At 41.9% G+C, this 23,135-nt stretch overlaps 1 protein-coding gene across 1 annotated transcript in view; it reads left to right on the forward strand.

The window, feature by feature from the left end:
- Window positions 1–22,858, forward strand: part of LOC103110027 (V-type proton ATPase subunit S1-like protein) — a 159,295-nt gene extending 136,437 nt beyond the window's left edge. The window contains exon 8 of the mRNA XM_060201130.1: window positions 21,912–22,858. The gene's annotated coding sequence lies outside the window, so the exon portion shown is untranslated. The remainder of the gene's footprint in view (window positions 1–21,911) is intronic.
- Window positions 22,859–23,135: the final 277 nt, after the last annotated feature.

Genomic DNA, 23,135 nt, shown 5'->3' on the forward strand with positions numbered 1-23,135 from the left:
TTGAGCTCCTTGACTGTAAAACTGCAGATAAAAATAGAGTCGTCTTTGGAGATGGACAAGGTTTGGTTGTATGTGACAAAAGCTCAACTTGGGGGCCAGAGAGGGGTGCAGCTGGTTAAGTACTCACATCACCATACTCAAGGATCTGAGTTCAAGCCCCCACTCCTCACCTGCAGGGGGACATTTCATGAGCAGTGAAGCAGGTCTACATGTGTCTATCTTTCTCTACTCCTCTCTACCTCCCCTCCCTTCTCAGTCTATCCTGTCAAATAAAAATAGAAAGAAAAAAAGGGCGGGGGGGGGGCATGGCCACCAGAAGCAGTGGATTCATTTTGCAGACACTGAGTCTCAGCAATAACCCTGGTGGCAAACAAACAAACAAAAAAACCCAACTTCAACTAATCTATCAAGGAGGAAAGTGATCTGCAAACATGATAATTAAAAAAAAAATCTTTATTTATTGTATAGAGACAGCCAGAAATCAAGAGGGAAGGGGGTGATAGAGAGGGAGAGAGACAGAGAGACACATGCAGCCCTGCTTCACCACTTGTAAAGCTTTCCCCCTGCAGGTGAGGACTGGGGCCTCGAACCCGGGTCCTTGCCTATTGTAAAACATGCGCTTAACCAGGTGTACCACCACCCAGCCCCGCAAACATAATTAAACTATAGGACGAACAGAGGTTGGCTCACTCCAGGGCCTCGGTGACAGAGCCTACAGTGTCCTGCAGTCCCTCTCGTCTGTCTCTCTGACAGTGTTGTTCTCCTTAGTCTGCCTTTTATAGTAACGATAGCTTTTGTCTCTTACTTCCTGAAACTTCCCATCTGAGAAAAACATCTTCCCTGTAGTTCCATACAAACACAGACAAGAACCGGATTCTGATGCACACATCTGGGTCACATTACACTCCTTCCTTTTATGTCTGAGGGAATGGACATGAGATAGCTCTAAACAGAAAGAAGTGTTTAGAGTTAGAAACTCTCTCTTTGAAAAGGCATTGTTGCTATCCCGTTTGACTCATGAAAACCTTTCTTTGCAGTTTGAAAATTATCTTGGGTGGTCCAGGAGGTGGCTCAGTGGATAAGGCATTGGACTGTCAAGCATGAGGTCCCAAGTTTAATCGCTGGAAGCCCATGTAACAGAGTGATGTCTAATTCTTTCTCCTTGTTTTTTATATATTTTTTATTGTTGTTGTAGTTATTATTGTTGTTATTGATGTTGTCGTTGTTAGGTCAGAGAGAAATGCAGAGAGGAGGGGAAGACGTTGATGGGGAGAGAAAGACACCTGCAGACCTGCTTCACCGCCTGTGAAGTGACGCCTCAGCAGATGGGAGCTGAGGGCTCGAACCTGGATCCTTAGCCAGTCCTTGACTTCGTGCCATGTGCCTAACCCGCTGCACTACCGCCTGACTCCCATTCTTTCTCTCACCTCCTATCTTTCTCATTAATAAATAAATAAAATAATAAAAAATGAAAATTATCTTGGAACTCAGTTGTCTAAGTTTGTAACCTTAAGAATTAAATTAACTGGGAGTCAGGCGGTAGCGCAGTGGGCTAAGTACAGGTGGTGCAAAGCGCAAGGACCGGCATAAGGATCCAGGTTCAAGCCCCCGGCTCACCACCTGCAGGGAGGTCGCTTCACAAGTGGTGAAGCAGGTCTGCAGGTGTCTATCTTTCTCTCCGCCTCTGTCTTCCCCTCCTCTCTCCATTTCTCACTGTCCTATCCAACAATGATGACATCAATAACAACAACAATAAAAGCACCAGGGCAACAAAAGGGAATAAATAAATAAAATAAATATAAAAAACCAATAGCCAAGAAAGAAAAAAAGAATTAAATTAACTGGCACAAGATTCTGTTTTGAGCCCCTGGCTCCCCGCCTGCAGGGAGGTTACTTCACAAGCAGTGAAGCAGGTCTGCAGGTGTCTGTCTTTCTTTCCCCCTCTCTGTCTTCCTCTCCTCTCTCCATTTCTCTCTGTCCTATCCAGCAATAACAACAAGGGCAACAAAATGGGAAAAATGGCCTCCAGGACCTGTGGATTCATAGTGCAGGCATCAAGCCCCAGTGATAACCCTGGAGGCAAGAAAAGAAAGATAGAAAGAAAGAAAGAAAGAAAGAGAGAGAGAGAGAGAGGAAGAAAGAAAGAAAGAAAGGAAGGAAGGAAGGAAGGAAGGGAGAAAGAAAGAAAGAAAGAAAGAAAGAAAGAAAGAATTAAACTGGTGGGAACCAGGCAGTGACATACCTGGTTAAGTGTTCACATTGTAGTGAGCAAGGATCAGGGTTTGAGCCCCTGGTCCCCCACCTTTAGGGAGAAAGCTTCATGAGCAGTGAAGCTGGTCTGCAAGTGTCCATCTTTATATCTCCTCCTCTTCTCTCAATTTCTCTATGTCCTTTCAAATACAATAGGAAGAATGCAAAAGAAAAGGAAAAAGGAAAAAAAAAGTTTGCTGGCAGTACTGATTCATAGTGCTAGCACTGAGCCACAACACTGACCCTGGTGGCAGGCAATAAACAAACAAACTGGCAGGCACAACCTGATTAGAGATTCTGGGGTCAGGAATCATAATTTATAATATTTCTGTATCTTTCGTTATTGCTCATGAGAGTTCTGAAGATATCCCAAGTAGTGAATTGACTCCTTGTGATAGCACATAAATTAATAACAGCAATAATGACGGTGTTGGGTTATTTATATGAAATCTTATCGACTTGATTTGTCTAGCTGATTTCTTTTTCTAATTTCCTCAGTGGGACAAAATGTTGGGAGTGGTTAAGTGAAGTTGTAGGCGAGTGGTTTGTAGTTGTATTTATGTTAAGACTTACTTGAATATATATATTTTTTTTGGGGGGTAATACTTTAAAAAACTTCTTTCTAACAATAGAAAATAGTGAGGAGGGACTGTGAGGTGGTGCACCAGGTTGAGCGCACGGATAACCATGCTCAAGGACCTGGGTTCAAGTCTCAGTTCTCACCTGTCAGGGAGAGACTTCCAGAGCTGTGAAGTGCTACAGGTGTCTTTCTCCTTACTATCCCTTCCTTCTTGATTTCTCTCCGTCTTTATCCAATAAATGACTAAATTAAATTAAATATTTAAAAAAGCTTTCTTAAAAAAAAGAAAACAATAAGGATTTTAGATTTTTTTGATGTTATGTGGAAACCTGGGAGATGTTATGCATGTACAAACTACTGTATTTACTGTCAAATGTAAAACATTAATCCCCCAATAAAAGAAAAAATAAATTTAAGAACATTAAAAAAAAAAAGAAAAGAAAATTGCCTTTTGTAACTTTTCCTATCACATTGTAGGAATGGCCAGTCTTGTTTTCAATACTACTAACTATGACTGACACTACCTCAGCACCATAAATTAGGGTTGAAAGTTGGTTGAAACAAAAAGAATCTTTTCAAGAACACTGATTTATATTTCTACTAATCACATTTCTTGAGTGGTACCTGCCCTCTTGTTGGCTCAAGCAGCTTTAAAGTACACAGAGAACAAATTACTGTGGTAATCCCTATACCTAGCTAGTCCTGTCTGTCTCTACCGGAAGTATTTGAGCGAAGTATGCATTTCCCCAGTACGACCTTGTAAATATTGGTCCCACTCTCAAGCAGGTCTGCAAAGATGGACACTTGCAGACTTGCAGGGGGTGGGGGAGGATAAGAACTTTTCTGTCTGTCTAGACAAAACCCTTGTTCATGTTTGCCTGATCATATGAATGTGGATGGCAGTGATATTAATTGACGGGAAATGAGCCAAGGCAAGACAACCCCTGTCTACCAATTAAATTTACCGAGCTTACAGGGTGGTTTATAAAGTCAACATACTGGTCAAGTTTTACATCTGACCAGGGAAATTGTACTCGAATCCCTGGCTGGCTGTCAGCCACCTAAAACACGAGACAGATGTTGGCTTTCCTAGGGTTAGGGTTATCACAGGCTGGGATGAATAGGCTTCGGCTCTGGGGTTCACTACTTTTGTCTTGCTGTTGAACGAGAGCAAATAAAATTATTTCTGAATGCCTTGGTCGGGGGGTAGGAGGCTGGGTGGAGTGGGTTAGTGTTGCAAAGCCCAACAGGGGCTACTTTAAAGCCAACATCACAGGGAGGAACTTCCTGTTTCTCAGACTAGCTCAGTGTTTTTGATCTGAGGGACTGATTCTGCTATCTTCAGGGCGAAGGTTAATGTCTTCTTAGAAAGATAACTGTAGTCAACACAAATAAGGAATTCATGCTGATATATATGTTTCTCATTGAGGGATCAAGGCAAAAATGTGGGAGAGCTGCAAACAGAGTTTGAAGTAGCATCAAAGTCACTTTTTTGAAATAGAAATTTTCTTGTTAGTATGCTTTCGTCACATGCAGGTGAAGGTGCAGGAAACTCAGTGAGGACCCATGCGGCTTTTAGAATTTGCTGTGGGTCCAGTGACTAAAGCCTGCCCAGGTGATTTCTACCCACTAGTGTCTGTCTTGGGGGATGGTTTTGTTTCCATTAGGTGGTCCTCCTGGGGAGCTGAGAGTTCACGGCTAGTTTCCTTAGCACCACATGGAAACGAAACCATCCCCCAAGACAAAGCCCAGACCTGAAAGAATCCTGTCTGTGTGAATCCCGTGAGTTCACTGGGGAAACTGACAATCCTTCCTAGCCGACTGAATCCACATGGATCCCAGTCACTTTCAGAGCTAGCAACAAGCAGCTCCTGACAGCTTGCAAGCTGTTGGTCCTGCTCTTCGAGTCCTCCAACTTAATGTTGAGGGGCTGTCCTTTGCCAAACGCGTTATACGCGGATATCTTCGCCCACCCTGTCCAACGCTTGACGTCTCGTCACCCAATCTGGTCCCCTACGCCTACACTGAACTTCTCTGTTCCAGACTCTTGGAAACAGAGTTGGCAGTCAGCTGAGGTCAAGAACAAACACCTCATCACAGACCCCTGCGAGCGTCAACCTGGCTTTGACCTAGCACGTTATGATCGGGCCCTCCTCAATCGCTATCGAACAGGCCATGGCCGGTGCGCCGCTATGTTCCATCGCTGGGGAGCCAGAGACGACCCGAACTGCCCCTGCGGCTCCAGACAGACTATGACCCACCTAGTCAACGACTGCCACCTCTCCAGATTCAAAGGAGGTCTCGAAACTTGACATCAGGCTCAACCTGACGCTGTGGACTGGCTAAGGAAGAAGGGCAAATGCTAGAAGAAGAAGAACTGCATTCAAAACTGTATTCCACATACCAGTTTGTATTTGGTGGTTGACTAGAAAATAGCATCTCATTTATCTAGCGAAAGCTAAACATCTCCGAGATGGCATATTAAGCCTACAACGGCCTCCGAGAATGAACAGGCATTCTGCTCCTGCCTCCAATTGCCTTTCTCATCAATTCATTTCAGATTGCTTCTATGCAAGTGATCATCAGTCTCTCTGACGACACTTCTCTTTCAGTTTCTTTTCTTGCTCAATAGGGGCTTCAATCCTCACCTCATCTGAATCATGTTCCAGGCTTGGCCTCACTTTTGGCTTCACCAGGGCTTATGGGCGAGGTCTCATACCTGTCTTCTGGGCTCTGAATTATGTGACCACCCCCTGCTCAAGCTCCTTTCTCTGAACTTCTCCTTGGTTTCCTCGGTGACTTCCTAGAATCTCCTGTGATCTGCCAAGCTGAACACCTGCCCTTGTTGGGGTAACATCCTTTCGTTATCACACATCCAGTACTCTCTAAATTTAGGGCTCTTAACCTCTGACCTTTTTTCAGCTGGCGTCTTTCAACCTAATTTATGCCATGTTATACTTGTTTGCCTACTGGGTACTTCTTATTATCTTCTCCATTTGTTGGTCATGATGATTTCGATGATTGATTGATTGCTACTGAGGTTCGTGCCTGCGTGATGAATCCACTGCTATTGGTGGATTTCCCCCCACCCCCACCCACTTACTTTTCCATCTTCCTTTTATTTGCTAAGACAGAGAGAAATTGTGAAGCTTCTCCCTGCAGGTGAGGACCAGGGACTTTAAGCCTGGTTCCTGCACATGATAATGTGTGCGCTCAACCAAGTGCATCACTGCCTGGCCCCTGGTGTTGCTTTCTGACTTTTTTCTTTTGCTTCTTCTCAGCCTGGACTAACACGACTTCAGTTTTGACATGCAGGAGCCGCTGCATACACAGCATATGAGGAGCTGTCACAGTCTCCTTCCCTCTGTCCTTCTCACAGTAGGGTGGTGTTGACAAGCCCATCTGTTTGCATCTGCCAGACTGAGACAGACAAAGACTTTAGAACATTCATTATGTCCTGATGAGGCAATTGGAGGAAGTCATCATTTCCAACAAGGCTCCACCCTCCATGTGCTCCTTGCAGGAAGTGAGTGATTCAAATGCTAGATCTGACAGTGAACAGATGAGTCATGTCAGGTTGAAAATGATGTTAGACAGCAGAGACAGAGATATGGAATCCCAGATCATAATTTGTTCTCTCTCTTTTTTTCATTTTTTAAATATGTGACTCTCTTGTGAAGCATTTCTTTCTGAAATTATATAACCATGAGTCAGTTTTTTTTTTTGTCAGGAGCAGCTACAAACCTTCTGCCTCTCTCATTATTTTTACCCCAAAGGAAAGATTTGGCCAGACCATCTGATTTGTGGCTTAGATCCTGGAGAACATCCCTGAAAAGGGGTTGGGAGAGGATGGGGCTTGTTGGGAAGCAGTGCTACCCCGTGCCCAGTAACATCACCGGTAACTCTTCCTCAGTGTTTCTGGACAGTGAGTGGACATTCTTTTTATCTTCTTCTTCTTCATTATTCATTTTCTGCTCAGTGCAACAGAGACTGGAAAATACAACAGAGCTTTGCCCTGCTTATGAGACCTATTTCTGTAGTACCAACTGGGCTACAGGTGATCATAGAAAAGATTTATCATAATTTAAAGTTCTAAATTTTATAAAATAGGAGTCCCAGGTTTAGAACTGTCAAAGATACTATATTCAGGTATCAATCTCATGTTCTATTTTTCATTCAAAGACTTAGTCATTAGCTAGCTGGATATATATGGAGTTGATGAGGTCAGAAATGACAGGAAGTACTTAGAGGAACACAGTCACTGCTGCACCACAACAAGACACATGTTTCCCAGGCTTACCTGTGTGCCTGGGGGGAAGAAAATTGTTGCACAGGAAGTGAGAGTGGTAACAGGTTGTGGGTGTGGCTTAGAAAGGAGGTCAAGGCAGTGTTTGGATGTGGATAAACTAGTCCTATGGGCTTGGCTTGCTCTCTTTCTGTCTCCCTGAGCCTGACCTTATTTGAATAAGTGCTCTCAAGCTCTCTTTTTTTCTCTCTTGGCCCACATGTATTCCAACAGGTCTCAATTTTCCTGAATAAAGTTGAAAATTTCTGAAAAATTATGGTTTCTCCTCAATTTTTTATTGAGTTTATGTGTGACAAACCTTTAAACATGTGGGAAACAAACTCGGCCCAAATTCCCCCAATATAGAGCGAGTATGGCCTATATGCCAAACATATAAATAGTATAGACACTGTGGCATATTATTTAGCCCATTTAAAATATATTCATAAGCTAATAAATTACTAAATATAGTTATGCACTGTTCTCTATTGGTATAGCTCATGTTAATAATTATGGTAGAAAAGCTCAATCATATTTTAAAATCATATAATTAATATTGTTGACATACTGAATTATTATTACCCATGATTGATTTGAATGAATGATAAAATCTTCAGTAAATCAGACATTTCCCAAGAATTCTTATGTGCTAAGTACTTAAATAAATAAATAAATAACTCAAGTTAGGGAAGATATTTAATAATGACATTTATGTAAGGGGAAATTCCTACCCTGGGTCTGGTAAATTATTATTATTTTTTTGGTCTGGTTAATTCTTAACCTTTCTATTGTTCTGGTGCCTAACCATCATCCAGCTCCTGTTTCTGAACTATGCTAACAATTTCTTGATTATACCTGTACCCGTTTTTCCTCTTGATTATACTTGTATCTAATTTTAACCCTTACAATACCCTGTCCAAGTGAGCTATTTTGCTAGTCCTATTTTTATTTTAAAGATATATTTATTTTACCAGAATACAGAGCACTGTTCAGTTACATGTGTTGTCAGTGATCAAACATGTAAACAAGTTCCTCACCTACTGAATCACTTCCCCAGTCACTGGCAAAAGTTCTCCCTACTCAACTTTCCCATTATCTGAGAGCAGTATGTAAAGACTGTAATTGAGGGGCCAGACAGTGGTGCACCTGGTTCTTCTTCTAGCGTTTGCCCTTCTTCCGTAGCCAGTCAACAGCGTCAGGTTGAGCCTGATGTCAAGTTTCGAGACCTCCTTTGAATCTGGAGAGGTGGCAGTCGTTGACTATGTGGGTCATAGTCTGTCTGGAGCCGCAGGGGCAGTTCGGGTCGTCTCTGGCTCCCCAGCGATGGAACATAGCGGCGCACCGGCCATGGCCTGTTCGATAGCGATTGAGGAGGGCCCGATCACAACGTGCTAGGTCAAAGCCGGGTTGACGCTTGCAGGGGTCTGTGATGAGGTGTTTGTTCTTGACCTCAGCTGACTGCCAACTCTGTTTCCAAGAGTCTGGAACAGAGAAGTTCAGTGTAGGCGTAGGGGACCAGATTGGGTGACGAGACGTCAAGCGTTGGACAGGGTGGGCGAAGATATCCGCGTATATTGGCAGGTCCGGTCGAGCGTAGACGTGGGAAATGAACTTAGATGATGCCGCATCCCGATGAATATCTGGCGGGGCGATGTTGCTAAGAACTGGCAGTCATGGAACCGGGGTGGAACGGATGGTTCCAGAAATTATCCTCATGGAGGAATATCATTTGGAATCGATCAAGTGGATATGGGGGCTACGGAACCATACTGGGGCACAGTATTCTGCAGTGGAATAGCATAATGCCAGAGAGGATGATCGTAGTGTGGAAGCGCTCATGCCCCATGAGGAGCTGGCCAGTCTTGCAATGATGTGATTCCTCGCGCTCACCTTTGCTGCAGTTTTTATGAGATGTTTGTGAAATGACAGAGTGCGATCGAGAGTAACGCCAAGTTAGACTGGCTGGGCTTCATGCTGGATTCTCGTATCGCCAAGCCGCACATTAAGCTCACGCGAGGTCGAGGCATGGTGTAGATGGAAAACAGATGATACCGTTTTTGCAGTGCTAGGGATTAGTCGCCATTTTTTACAGTAATCAGATATCAGAGACATGTCTTTCGTGAGTGTTTCCTCAAGGATGTCGAACTTGGATGCCTGAGTTGCACAGCAGATGTCATCGGCGTAGATGAACTTCCTTGAAGAAGTTTCTGGGAGGTCATTGATGTAAATATTAAATAGCGTAGGAGCCAGAACAGAGCCCTGGGGGAGGCCACTTGAGACAAGTCTCCATCTGCTAGACTTGTCACTCAGATGCACCCGGAAACTTCTGTTTTGGAGAAGAAACGATATAGTGTTGGTCACCCATGGAGGCAGGCATCTTGATATCTTGACTAGGAGACCACGGTGCCAGACTGTGTCATAGGCTGCTGTGAGATCAACAAAGACAGCACCCGTCTTTACATTCTTCTGGAATCCATTTTCAATGTAAGTTGAGAGGGCCAGGACTTGTTCGCAGGTAGATCTTCCTGGGCGGAAACCAGCTTGGGCGGGTGATAGGAATTTCTCTGTAAGATGAGAAATACGTGATAGAAGCAGCCTCTCAAGGAGTTTGTAACACACGGAGAGGAGAGAAATTGGTCTATAGCTGGCGGCCAGTGTTGGGTCTTTCTTTGGTTTCAAAACCGCTATTATCTTCGCAGGACGCCAAACTTTGGGCATAGACTCAGATTCCAAGATGTGGGACAGGAATGCAGCGAGCCACTTCTTTGCCGCGGGGCCCAGGTTAAGAATGAGTTCTGGGGTGATGTTATCATAGCCAGCAGCCGTTCCCGGTTTAACCCTCTTCAAAGCGTCTTCCAGTTCAGACAGTGTAAAGGGAGAGAGTTTTGGAGATGGACAAGATAACTGGAAGTGGGATGACCACTCATGGGAAATTTCTCTTTTCCAGACTGGGTCGATCTTAGCACGTCCAACTTGAGTTAGGTGCACCTGGTTAAGCGCTCATATTACAGTCCAAAAGAACCTGGGTTCAAGCCCCTTGTCCCCACCTGCAGGGGAAAAGCTTTGCAAGAGGTAAAGCAATGCTGCAGGTATTTCTCTGTCTCTCTCCCTCTCTATCTCCCCACTCCTCTCAATTTCTGGCTATCTTTAACCAATAAATAAAGATAATAAAAAATTTAAAAAGAAAAAGTCTTTAAAAAATTGAAAAGTTAAATGAGAGCTTTAGTAGTCACTATTTAACAAGACAAATTAACAATATGGTCAGTTGGGAAGGAGAGACTTAGATCTGACTCTCATAGACCCAGCTTCACTGTAACAGTTCCCAAATATTCATCCTCTCTAGAATTCCTTTTTTTTTTTTTTTTAAATTTGTCCCTTCCACTCTTCTCTTTTCCAAGATTTCTCCTAAAAGTGAAGTTCCTTCTTTTCATTCACCACCTGTGGTGTGTCTCAGTCCCCACAGTGCAAATGAGAATTTAAGGGGTGGTCCTTTTCAAGACTCAAGTCACCCCAACTGTACAAGGTTAGAAAACAAGAGGCCATTAATGAAGTTGCTTCATATGCAAATGTTTAGAAGCCCAGGGTGAAGGAGGAAGGAACAAAAGAAATAAATACAGGGAATCCTAGGAAAGAATCAAGTGTAAGCTTCTTAGGTTGACATTAAGTCCCCCTTGTCCAGACCTTATTCTAGAGTTCTGCCCTTACCTCTCCCTCTAGCTTCCAACTACTTTCTGTGCCTTTAATTTGCTCTGCAATTTCCTTCTTCTGCATCGTTGGTTTTCCTATTTTAAAAGTATGTTTCCCTCCTGGAGAGAAGCCATTGTCAAAATTTTCTCCATCATTTAAAGACCAATGAAAGCGTCAGCTGTTTCCTGGAATGTTCCTGGAGCTTCCCAACTGAAATTGATTTCTTGTTTAATCTTAATCCTTGACTTAGACTTCTAACTCCCGTTATAGGCACCTCTTACTGAATAGGTTATTTGTGTACACTTATTTGCTTCTACAGAGAAGACAGTAAATTGCTTGAGGGCAGAAACCATTGTAGTTTTTCACAACACTTAGCTTAATACCTTTGCAAATAGCTGATGCTTTATAACTGTACTTTGGGTGAAGATAATTTACCTTTTTTTTGGAGAGAAATGACTTTTTTAAAAGCTCTTAATAACTTTTCATTGTTATGTTTCCCTAACATTCAAAGTTCCCCATAGTATAGTTCCAGCTTATGTTTCTTTTCTCCCCTTATAAGTATCTTGTGCTTTATTATCTCATGGGCCCCCAATTCAGCCTTTCATTGCACCAATAGATGTAAGTTGCCCCCCCCCTCGCTTTAAAAGAAAGAATAATAGCCAGTAATAATAAGTGTAAACCAAAGCTTCTCTCTTAACAGTATGAAGTGAGGCAGAATTTCTTGGTAGTTTTTCATTTCCTCTTGCTCCGTTAGTTACACATGCACAGATATTCACACGCTCCTTTTATTGTAAAGAATAACTAGCTGAACGTGTCTTTACATTATCCACCTTCATATTTTGATCTCAGAATTGTCTCAGATAACTTTTTAAAAGCAGAAAATCACTTGTTAAATACATGTATGCAAAATTTGTAAATATATTAAAATTGTTTTTCAGAAATCTGGTTTGGCTCTGGCAAGAGAGCCTCCCAAGTGGGAGGGTGCCTGCCTCATCAAGAATGCAGCCCAGGTTCAACTCTGGTCTCCACTGAGCTGGCAGAAGCTTCAGTGCTGTGCTGGCTTCCTCTAGCTTCCTCTGCCTCTTTCTATAGGAAGAGCTGGCCCAGAGCACTGAAACCCGGGGACAACAACAAAGGAAGCTGGTTTTGTTTATACCCTATTACTTTACTATTTATCTAATTGATTAATTTAGTTTACACAGAGAAGGGAGGTTGACAGGAGAGGGGGAGATAAAGAGATAGAGAGGGCACCTTGAAGGTTCTAAGTGAACCTTTCTTTTTCATTTTGCGATTATGTCGTTTTATTATCCAAATCACTTTGTTTAATTACATTATTTCATTTGTCTATTATTATATTTATACATCGGTTATTACATATCATTTCTCCTTTTCTTTTTACTATAGCTCTATAGTAGGGGTGGCGAACCTTTTTTTTCTCTTTCTGCCAAGACGTCACTTGGATATTTATAATGTTATTTGTGAGCCGTACAAAACTATCAGCTGAAAAAGCAGAACTCAGTGTTGTTATGAAGAAAGCTCCTAGGTTTATTGAATTTTGAGTCCTGCCTGTAGTTTCTTTGTCAGGGTTGAAGCAAATAATTTCATGGATCATGGGTGACCAACCCTCAGGCAGGATGTTCCCAACCCCTGCTCTTTAAGAAGGCAGAGATTAGCTGAACCTATTGTAGTAATCATTTCAGAATACTAGTAAATTAAATCACTGTGAGGTATGCCTTAAGCATATACAGTGAAGTATATTAATCATTTCTTAATTAAAGTAGAAAAAAGATTAAAACATCAGCCACGGCAACATAGATAGGATTCAGTGACTCACTAGGTGTGGAGATCAAGGTTGAGGAATGATAACTTAATGATTTATATATATTTTTTAACTAAAGGATATTGAAATTAAAGAAAATACGGAGGCAGAATAGAGTTATTTCTGGTTGCCTGCAGTAGAATACATTTGACTCAAAGATTTCAAGATGGCAAACCCAGCACATTATATCTTAGCTACCCAGTATACTGGGATCACAATAAACTATTTGGACTATAAATTTGTAGCAACCAGGAAGAAGAGAAGCAGAGGTCATCAGAAGATGGTGTTTAATTTGTTGTTGTTGTTGTTGTTAGCTGTTGGGCTCAGGCAAAAAATAGTAAAGTCATGAGCCCCTTGTTATATACCTAGAATAGACTTCCTAGTCTTTTCCCAATTGGAGACCCCAAATCTTATCTGCTATACTCTTCCCTTTAGGGTCCTGATTATTAAAGAATTTGTTCTGCTTTATATCTTAATGCTTTTCAGCTACCAAGTTGCAGATGCTACCATGATGCCAACCTGACTGCCCTGGGCAGATGCCCTCATTGTCCTGCAGCCCACTTTTCCAGAGCTCTGCCCCACTAAGAAAAGATAGAAATGCACTGGGGGTGTGGATCCACCTGTCAATGCCCATGTTCAGCAGAGAAGCAACTACAGAAGCCAGACCTCCCGCCTTCTGAACCCCATAGTGATCCTGAGTCCATGCTCCCAGAGGGATAAAGAATAGGAAAGCTTCTAGTGGAAGGGATGGGATGCAAAACTCTGATAATGGCAATTGTGTGGAATTGTACTCTTCTTATCCAACAGACTTGTCAATCATTATTAAATCAATAAAAAATTTTTTTAGGAGACAGAACAAAGAAAAAGCTGAGAAGAGCAGAACTAGGGAAGCAGGTGACTGGGGAGAGAAATGGAGTGGAAGATGATGAGACTCACACTGACAGGCCTGGAGTGCAGGAAACTGAGATGATAGCAGGCTGGCCCGTGTGGTGTGATGGCTGTATCCTTCCTACTCTGTGTAGATAACTGCTTAGTAGAGCTAAGTAGAGCTGTGTCTGGTGTGGGTAGAATCACAGGTGAATTTTCTATGACTGGGAGCTGTCAAAACGCCTCAAAAAATTATCCCTTTTGATATACTAGATGCTGTGAAAGGGTTCAGCAAGCAGTACTCCGCAGCTAACTTCTTTTTTTTTTTCTTTATCTTTTTTTTTTTTTTTTTTTTATTAAAGAAAGGAGACATTAACACAACCTTAGGATAGGAAGGGTACAACTCCACACAATTCCCACCACCCGGTCTCCATATCCTATCCCCTCTCCTGATAGCTTTCCCATTCTCTACCCCTCTGGGAGCATGGACCCAGGGTCATTGTGGGTTGTAGAAGGTAGAAGGTCTGGCTTCTGTAATTGCTTCCCCGCTGAACATGGGCGTTGACTGGTCGGTCCATACTCCCAGTCTGCCTCTCTCTTTCCCTAGTAGGGTGGGTCTCTGGGGAAGCAGAGCTCCAGGACACACTGGTGGGGTCTTCAGTCCAGGGAAGCCTGGCCGGCATCCTGATGACATCTAGAACCTGGTGGCTGAAAAGAGAGTTAACATACAAAGACAAACAAATTGTTGAATAATCATGGACCTAAAGGCTGGAATAGTGCAGATGAAGTGTTGGGGGGGGGTACTCTCTGCAGACTCTAGTGTACTTCCCGCAGCCAACTTCTAGAGAAGTATTGTCTTCACTTTGGCGGTCAGTTCCCATCGTGTTCCCTCAATATTTAAACTTCCCAGCCCACAAATACATAATTCATAGTCATTCTTTCCACTGAGGAAAGTCAATCTAAAGACAGCATACAGGAAATTCCTACCAGTTATTTAAAACAATAACCCCAGACCTTCATTCATTTTTTTAAATTTTAATTTTATTGCTTATTTAATATTGATTTATAAAATTATGAGGTAACAGGGGTATAGTTCCATACTTTTCCCACCACCAGAGTTCTGTGTCCCCGTGCCCTTCATTGGAAACTGCAGCGATTCTCCTAAGGTCACAGATATAGGCTGGCTATTATTTCCTATCTATCTATCTATCTATCTATCTATCTATCTATCTATCTATCTATCTATTTATCTATCTATCATCTATCTATCTATCTGCCAATTTTTTTTAAATGATCCTACTTTCTCTTCCTTTCTAAGTTACTCCTACTTCTTCTAAGTGTCCTACTCCCCACGCCACCTCCCCCCCCCTCTTTTTCTCTCTCATTGTCTTGATAGAATTGGAGTTCAGAACCCTTTGGTCATCTTCCTGTAACATTTACCTCTCTAGGAGTATGGACCAGAATTCTTTATGGGGAGCATAAGGAGGGAGTTTTGGCTTCTGTAATTGCTTCTCTGCTGGACATGGGTGTTGGCAGGTGGATCCACAACCCCAGCCTATTTCTGTCTTTCCGTAGTCAGGTAGGACTCTGGAAAAGTGAGGTTCCAGGACATTTTGGTGAGGCCAGACATTCATTCTCAAGTATGAGCAAACATCCAAGATACCAAGCAGTAGAAGAATAGTTGCAGTGGGAAAAATATTAAGACAAGAATATAGACCCTGTGAAAAAGAGAGATCACTTAGGAAACCAAATAGAAGTTAAAAGATTAATTTTCAATTTGTACTGACATAAAAATTTGGAAAGATTCATAAGAAGCTGCATGTTTGGGGAGTTGGGCAGTAGTGCAGCGGGTTAAGCGCAGATGGTGCCAAGTGCAAGGACCCACATAAGGATCCGGGTTCAAGCCTCCGGCTCCCCACCTGCAGGGGAGTTGCTTCACAGGCGGTGAAGCAGGTCTGCAGGTGTCTGTCTTTCTCTCCCCCTTTCTGTCTTCCCCTCCTCTCTTCATTTCTCTCTGTCCTACCCAACAGCGATGACAACAACAATAGTAACTACAACAATAAAGCAACAAGGGCAACAAAAGGGAATAACTAAATATTAAAAAAGGAGAAGAAGAAGAAGAAGAAGAAGAAGAAGAAGAAGAAGAAGAAGAAGAAGAAGAAGAAGAAGAAGAAGAAGAAGAAGAAGAAGAAGAAGAAGAAGCTGCATGTTGGAAGCCCTAGTTCCATCCCTAGCATTGTTTTGGTCAGAACGATATTCTGGCCTTTCTCTCTCACACAAACATAAAATAAGTACATCTTTGAAAATAGATTTGGGCAGATTATATATACCAAAAAGAAAAAAACAAATTCCTGCAGGATTTTGTGTAAAACAAAATAAGTAAAATGAGAAGTGAAACTTATAGATTACAAATGATTGCTAAAAAACAACTTCAAGACACCAAACCCCCAAAGACAAGAAAGAAATGATACATCTGGAATGTCCATATTTAGATTAGTAGGAATTCTGTAAGTAGGACGGAAAGGAAAGAAAGGAAACACACACAGTAACAAAAGAAAAAGTTCCTAAATTGCATTTAAGATGAGAATACATTGACAATAATAAAGGCTGTCTAAAAATACCCAATACAGAGGCACAGACTTATGAAATCTCACTACATTTGTTATGCAGATAAGATCCTAAGAAGTTTTAAGAAACTTGAAAAGAGAAAATTTTCCCTAAAAAGGAAAGAGAATCGACTGTTTTCATGGATTTCATCAAACACAAGAGGTATTTAAGTATAATAGAAAATTGCTCTCACAGTTCCAAGGAAAAGTCATTTTGATACACAAGTCCCATAACTAATATCTGAATAAAGTATTAAACACCTGGGCAAAATTAAGACGTTTTCAGACATGTGAGGACTGAACATATTTGCCTTGTATATATTTTAAAGAGTTCTTTCTTTTTTATTTTAAAATATTTATTTATTTATTGGACAGAGACAGGGAGATAGAGAGGGAGAGAGGAGGTGATACACCTGCAGCCCTGCTTCATGATTTATGAAGCCTCCCTGCTACTAGTGGGAACTGGGGGCTCGAACCCAGGTCCTTGAAGTCTCATAACTTACACTCTTCAGCAGATGTGCCACTGACCCTCCCCCGTCTATTCTTTTTGAATCTTTCTTTGTTTCTTTCTTCCTTCCTTTCTTCCTTTCTTTCTTCTTTCCTCCCTTTCTTTCCTCCTCCTTCCCCTCCTCTCCTCCCCCCCCCCTCCTTTTTTAACCAGAGCACTGCTCAGCTTTTAGCTTATAGTGATGCAGGGTGGGGGATTGAACCTGGGACTTTGGAACCTCAGGCATAGGAGTCTTTGTACATAACCAATATGCTACATATCTGCACCTTTGAAGATAATTCTTAATGATAGCAATATGAAGTAGTGGATCAAGGAAGAAGACATGAGTATGAATCAGATGCTCCTCAAATCTAATATGAGTAAAAAAAATCATCAGAAGGTTTTAGACAGTACTGATTTTCATAGTTGCAAATGTTCAGGGGTGGAGCCTAGCAATCTCAATTTTCACACAAGTTCTCTCAGCGCTAGCTCCTTGAGTATGGTCTATTGAACAGCTGGATTGGAATCACCTAAGTGAAATCTTGTCAGATTTCAGAGTCTTGGAGCCACCCTAGGCTGATTGGAACAGAATATACATCTCGATCAGCTCTTCAGGTGACTTGACAAGTGCTGGGTTAGGGGATCTCATCATTCTGGGGATGTAGCACTTATTTGTAAAATGCCATCTAGCTGCTGTTGCTTTGTAGTTTCTGATCCTTCCTCTGTTTCTTCCTTCTTGGGGTTTTAATCACACAGGGGAGGGGGGAACTTGGGCCCAAATCAAAGAAAGGATGTGCTGGGGGCTCCTAGGAGGTCTGCAGGGTGACAGGTAATCTGCATGAGGACAGTCATTCCCAGATCAGTTAGAAGCAGCATCCTCAATAGGTGGGTTTTTTTTTTTTTTTTCCCCTCCAGGGTTATTGCTGGGGCTTGGTCCCTGCACCAGGAATCCCCTCCTCCTGGAAGCCTTTTTTTTTTTCCTTCCCTTTTTTGTTGCCCTTGTTGTTGTTATTATTGTTACTATTGCTGCTGTTGTTGGATAGGACAGAGAGAAATCCAGAGAGAGGAAGACAGAGGAGGGTAGAGAAAGACACCTGCAGACCTGCTTCACCCCTATAGGTGGGGATCCGGGGGCTTGAACCAGCATCCTTATGCCGGTAGGTCCTGTCCTTGCACTTCTCGCCATGTATGCGTAACCTGTTGGACCACTGCCCGGCTCCCTTTTTTATTTTTATTTTTTAATTGGAGGATTAATGGTTTACAGTCAACAGTAAAATATAGTAGTTTGTACATGTGTAACATTCCTCGGTTTTCCACATAACACTCTAACCCCCTCACCTAGGTCCTCTTCCTCCTCCTCCTCCTCCTCCATCCTGTTCCAGATCCTTAACCCTCCCCACCCCCACTCCAGAGTCCTATACTTTGGTGCAAGACACCAACTCCAGTCCAAGTTCTGCTTTGTGTTTTCCCTTCTGATCTTATTTTTCAACTTCTGTCTATAAGTGAGGTCATCCCATATTCATCCTTCTTTTTATCTCCCTTAACCTCAACAGGTTTTTTTGTGTATGCTGCTTCTTTTCTTTTTTAGACTGAGACAGAGGAGGAGAGGCAGAGGGAGAGAGAGGAAGAGACCACAACACCAAAGCGTCCTTCCATGCAGAAGTGGTCAGGCTTGCATCTGGGTTGGGCACATGGCAAAATAGTAACTATCCAAGTAAACCGCTTCACTGGCCTTATTTGTGCATGTTGTTTGCTCTCTCACTGTAGACTGCAAACTGCTTGAAGGCCCACATTGTTAATCTGTTTATTACCTTGTAGCCTCAGGCAGGAGAGTCTTTTTGCATAACCATTATGCTATCTACCCCCAATCTTTTTATGACTTAATGCCTTCTGCAAATAGTTAATGTTTAATACATATGCTTTGACGGGAGGTAGATAAATTTTCTGGAAAGAAATTCCCTTTTATCTCTCCATAAGTTTTCACAGTTGTATTTCCCTAACTCTCACAGCTATCTTCAATATAACAAGTAAATCAATTAGGTAAATTAACACTTGTTCATAGGTTCTGGCCCCAAGAGAAAACAGATAAAAATAAATGCAATTCAGATCACAGCTGAGGGCTGATACATAGTGAAATAGCAGAGGCTTTGTATCTGGGTTTATTTCTGATTATTATGGGAGGGTTCATACAGGCTAGAAAGTGTTTAAGTGGGATGAGTATTTCTGAAACTATAAAAAAGAAGCTCTTTGATCCAGCTTTTTTTTCGGGGGGGGGTAGGGGAGGGAGGTCAGTTTTTTTGAATTTGTGTCTTCTTTGCATATTTTACTTTCTTTGAAATTTGATTGAAAACAGTCTGGTGTGTGTGTGTGTGTGTGTGTGTGTGTGTGTGTGTGTGTGTGAGAGAGAGAGAGAGAGAGAGAGAGAGAGAGAGAGAGAGAAGTTGTATTTTATTCGTGTTGGCTTGTCTCTTGCCTCTGGGCAAGGGTATGTGGGGGGTTCATCCTGCCCAACAAAATAAGATCTCTTTTTATTCTTAAAACATTCCTCCTCAGAATGACTGCAGACGTTGTTGTAACATGCAGTGATTCAGTTGCCTAGCACACAGTTCACTCCCTGGCTGCTCTGGATATGGGTACATTGTGCTTGTTTTGGTTTTGAGCCAAGTCTGAGCCATGTCCGTCTGCACAGACTGGCCGGCTGTGCTCCAGCTTCGGTCAGCACTGGCTGTTACTCTCCCAGTCATCTTTTTTTATCTTCCTGGGTAATCTTAGGCTTAATTTGGTTCCTGCCTTTAATACTCCCATCTGGCTTCTTGCATTTTTTTTTTCAACATCTGTCTGAAATTTGTATAGCTATCCTTGTGACCACTGGTTATTGAGAGTCATGCTTTTCTTGTATAGAACTAAGGTTCATGATTAACTCCTTACAGAGAACACAGAAGAAATCAACTGTAAGTCATTCTTTAAATACTACAAAAGATTCAGTTCAGTTTCTTCTTTGGTCTCACTGCTTGGTACTTGTTCAAAGGAAAATTTATCTTGGGGAGCAGAGCTATTCCTCTCAAAATGATCTTGTCTTCCAAGATAAGTCATTGCATAGACACTGTACTTAACTGGATACAAGTAAAAGTGAGACCTACCAAATAAGTTAACAGGCTGCTTTAGGGAGTTGACCTTTTGGTAATCTTTCATTTTTACCTTCCTACATACTTTGGTCATTAACTATTATGTCTTGATTTTCCATCATTCCTTTTGATACACTTACTAAGGGACTCATTCAGGATGCCAGCATAAGAGGGAATGGGGTTTGTCTCTGAGTTCCCTGGTTTTAATGTTATTGTGCTTGCTTGAAAGCATAATGCCAAGTAGAAGAGCCATGTGGAACTTTTTAATGTGATGAACACGTCTTCCATGCTGATTGTGATAATATACTACTATACCCATTGTCAAAACTCATCAAGTTGTACACTTAAAAATAGCTGGAAGCTGATTGAAAAGAACCATAGTGCCGAGTAAAAACTGATCCAAGCCTGAGTTTTTCCTACATATTAGCATTGTTATCTTCTAAGCACTGAAATAATTATCTTCTTCCTTGTACTCATCTCTTTTTCCTATTGTCTTAGTTTGGGCTGCTATAACAAAATCTGATAGAAGTTGTCATACAAAAAAAGACAGAAGCTGATGTTGAGAAATTGGGAGGGGGTGCTGTTGCCACAAATACCCCAATATGTGGGCAGATTGATGGCCTTGGAACTGGGTAATGGGATATAGGCTGGAAGCATTTTGAGATGCTTGCTACAAAAAGTCTACATTACCATGAATGGGTCTTTAAAGATTCTTTACAAAAATAAAACATTAATTATGGATTGAATATTGACTCACAAAACCATAAGATTCCAGGAGTATAGTTTCAACCTCTAGGTATACATATGGGACTCACAACACTCACCACCCACAGTCCTGTGCCAACCCTCTGATGAGATGAACTCTCCACTAAAGCCCCACATTTGTACTTCCTCCTTCCCAGAACCTCTGTAGCCTCTGATGAGCCCCATAGCTTTCAAAGAGTCTAAGAGTCAGTTTAGACAATTCGTTTTACTTTCTTATTTTTCCAGGTCTTTATCTATATTCCACACATGGGCAAAGCAATCTGGCAATTGTCTTTCCTTTGTTTTGCTTAGCATAATTGCTTCCAATTGAAGTGATATTCTTGGGAAAGTTCATGAAGAGGGGAACCATGGGGAAAGCCTCCATCTTTCTAGAGAATCCCTAAGGAATCCTGGACAGAATATTGGTAAAAACATGATCAGTCAAGGCCATTTGGTCTCAGATGAAAACGTGAGGAGCATGTTTTAGGACAAAGAGAGGAAAGACCATCCTAAAGAGGCAAAGAATTTGACTGAATTGTGCTCATGTTCTCGTGTTTCCTGGAAGGCGGAGCACGTGGTCTGTGAGTTGCATTATTTGGCTGAAGAAGTTTTTTAGGCTAGTAGTGAAGCTGTGACTTGCTTTCTGAAACAGTAATATTTCAGGAGAAGGAAATGTGTTACTAGCAGAGCATTGAGTCCAAGGGTATTTCCCCCTCTTGTTAATGTTGTTTATTTTTTTTTTATTGATTTATGTTGGTTTACAAAATTATAAGATTTCAAGAATATACTTTCTGCATTTTAAAGAAAGTTTCTGTACTGAGGTCCTTGTTAGGGAATTCTTGGATTCCCCTATAGATACAAAGGGTCTAGACCTCTGCTTGCCTTTAATTGTCACTTCCAACAGGAATGTCCTCATTAGCCCTTCTGTGGGTCTCTTTAGAACCTTACCCTCACTACAAATTAGCACTGGTAAGGATTGCCCCACTCTCTGAAAGGAGGCTGGATCATCCTACTCTGACGCTTGAGGTGGACTGATCCTGCACTGTGTGCAGCCTACAATGTCCTGACCTGTGACCATGGACTGAACTCAGACTGACAGGGACCTGGAGGTTTCATAGGCTCCTAGGCCAAATAGTAATGTACATGGGCCCTGAGTCAGAGCTATGTGATAAACAGTTAAATATATATCTGCAAGTATGGGAGCCACTCTCTGGCCTCACCTAGCTCTTAAGTTCCATTCTCTACTCCAACACCATTCTCTTGGATAATATTTTTAGTTCCTCTTTGGTGCTAGTTATTAAGCTCAAGCGAAGATTACTAGTGTCCTGGGCTCTTAGGAACATACCTAAAGTAGACATCTTAGCTTCTTCCCAGCCTTGAGTTTTTATTTTCATTGACTCTAATCCTACTCTTTGGTAACTGTTTATTAAACATTTTGCCCTACTTATTCCCATCTTCCAGCCACCAAATTCCAGATGCTACTATGACCATGACCTCCCTGGGCCAGAACCTCACCTTTCCAGAGCCAGAGCCGTACCCTGCTAGAAAAAGACAGACAGGTGGGGAGCAAGGATCAACCAATCAATGTCCCTGTCCAGTGGAGAAGCAATTACAGAAGCAAGAATTTTGGTCCAAGCTTCCAGAGGAGGGTGGGAGATATGAGGGGACAATGACCAAAGGACTTTGAACCTCAGTTCCACCAAGAGTCAAGACTTTTGTGATCAGGAGACTTTGTTTGTGCCCCATCACTGAGAAGGAAGATAATTTGGAGAACACCTGAGGAAATTAGGCCCTGTTTCCCTTACCTGAGAGGAAGAGGAAAAGGGAACGACACCTGGAAGTTGTAATAGGTGTACGAGTGGCTTACAATGGAAGTGAATTGGGGGGCATATGTCTGCATGAAGACAGTGTAGGCTAACTTCTCTAAAGAAATCTCTTCAGATCCCGGCATCTCTGAATGGAAACAAGATTTCCAGCCAGTAAGACAGAAACGGCAGGGGAGGGAATACAAAGAAATCACGAAGGAAACTCATGAACAGCAAAGGACTATACAGTACAGAAGTTCAAGATCCTCTCTCAAGATGAGGTCAACTCTGTATAATAGTTCATTTTTTAACCCAGTTTTTCCCAACGCCATTTGTTCAAGAGACACTCCTTTTTCCTTCTCTTTATTTTTTCTTTTAATTTTTATTTTTTCCACCATTCCTGTGATCAGAGGTCTGTGTCCCCTAACCTATCTCCATAGAGAATTACTATAGGTCTCCCACAGTTTTAGAAATAGGTTGACATATTCATTCATTTATTTATTTTTGCATTTGTAAACTCAATTGTTTATTGAGTAATCTGTTGAAGGGCATTTTGGTTGTCTCCAGATTTTTGCTATTGTGAATAAAGCCACTGTAAACATGGGGGTGCCTATATGCCTTCGAATCAGTGTGATTATATCTTTGGGGTCTATGCCTAGGAGTGGAATTTCTGGATGATATGGCATTTCTGTTTGTATTTCTTTAAAGTTTCTCCATACTGTTTTCCACAATGGTTGTAGCAGTTTGCATTCCCACCAGTGATGTAAGAGAGCTCCTCTCTCTCCACATCCTCTCCAACACTTACCTTCTCTTGTTTTATTGATGGAGCCCATTTTCACAGTTGTGAGGTGAATAATAGTTCTTGCTCCAGAAATCACCA

Source organism: Erinaceus europaeus, chromosome 11, assembly GCF_950295315.1.
Source record: "Erinaceus europaeus chromosome 11, mEriEur2.1, whole genome shotgun sequence".
Lineage (NCBI taxonomy): Eukaryota > Metazoa > Chordata > Mammalia > Eulipotyphla > Erinaceidae > Erinaceus > Erinaceus europaeus.